Here is a 1,128-nt window from a genome sequence, read left to right as displayed (position 1 = left end):
TCAACAATCATTTGATCGGACCGATACCGGACCGTGACTGGACCTTGACTGGCACTATAGTGTGAATCAGGCTTTACTAAACAAATAAGTAAATTACCTACTAAATAATATTTTAATTTTGTTCTAAAGGTTCAATCAAAGCCATGTGTTCGTGTGACGTCACAGCTAGGCGAGTTCTACCGCCCATTCAGTGGGGATACTGGGTTCAACTATACCGCAGAGTGGGGTAACACAGAACCTGAGGGTAACTGTGACCTGTTTGTAGACTGCTACGGGGACTTGCTGTACGATTTGATCAAAGTTCTGACACCGATTAGTTCCAACAGTTGGTTTGTGTTCTATGAGACCCCGTATGCAAGAGGCAAAACACTGCAAACGGAAATAGGTAAGGAGGAGGAGGAGGAGGAGGAGGAGGAGGAGGAGGAGGAGGAGGAGGAGGAGGAGGAGGAGGAGGAGGAGGAGGAGGAGGAGGAGGAGGAGGAGGAGGAGGAGGAGGAGGAGGAGGAGGAGGAGGAGGAGGAGGAGGAGGAGGAGGAGGAGGAGGAGGAGGAGGAGGAGGAGGAGGAGGAGGAGGAAACACTGCAAACGGAAATAGGTAAGGAGGAGGAGGAGGAGGAGGAGGAGGAGGAGGAGGAGACTTTTTGATCAAACGAAGTGAAATATAATTTTTAACTTGACTCTGTTGTTGTGTTTTTTTTCCACCCCAGTGAGTTCGATTTCTGCCCTAAGCGGACTTTATCCTAAAGAGATAAGGTTCGTTCTCGGAACGGCTGACTCTCTCCTATCCTGTCTTCCTTTTCTTTTCTCGCTTTCGGAAAGATGAGACCTTGGCAGTTAAGTTACAGTTCCCTTTATCAAACTTCTAAAGAGATAAGGTTCGTTCTCGGAACGGCTGACTCTCTCCTATCCTGTCTTCCTTTTCTTTTCTCGCTTTCGGAAAGATGAGACCTTAGCAGTTATGTTACAGTTCCCTTTATCAAACTTCTTCAAAGAAGAAGAAAACGAAGATGGAAAGAAAGCTTTGCTTAGATGCTTAGAAAAACAGCTAAGATTTTTCTTTTTTCACAGGGGAGCACGCCTATTATTTGAACACTCTCCTCAAGCAAGCCCTCGCCAAAGGCTACGATC

The 1,128-nt window shown here is 46.6% G+C and overlaps 1 long non-coding RNA gene across 1 annotated transcript; it reads left to right on the top strand.

Annotated features, from left to right (window-relative positions):
* The first annotated feature begins 133 nt into the window (after positions 1-133).
* LOC113473125 lies at positions 134-1,110 on the top strand. Its single transcript, XR_003395189.1, has 2 exons — positions 134-385; positions 1,069-1,110. It is a non-coding gene; the product is annotated as an uncharacterized LOC113473125 (long non-coding RNA).
* Positions 1,111-1,128: the final 18 nt, after the last annotated feature.

Source organism: Diaphorina citri, unplaced genomic scaffold, assembly GCF_000475195.1.
Source record: "Diaphorina citri unplaced genomic scaffold, Diaci psyllid genome assembly version 1.1 scaffold15955, whole genome shotgun sequence".
Taxonomy (NCBI): domain Eukaryota; kingdom Metazoa; phylum Arthropoda; class Insecta; order Hemiptera; family Psyllidae; genus Diaphorina; species Diaphorina citri.
The sequence above is the reverse complement of the archived record's forward strand: the minus strand, read 5'-3'. Positions and strand labels throughout refer to the sequence as shown.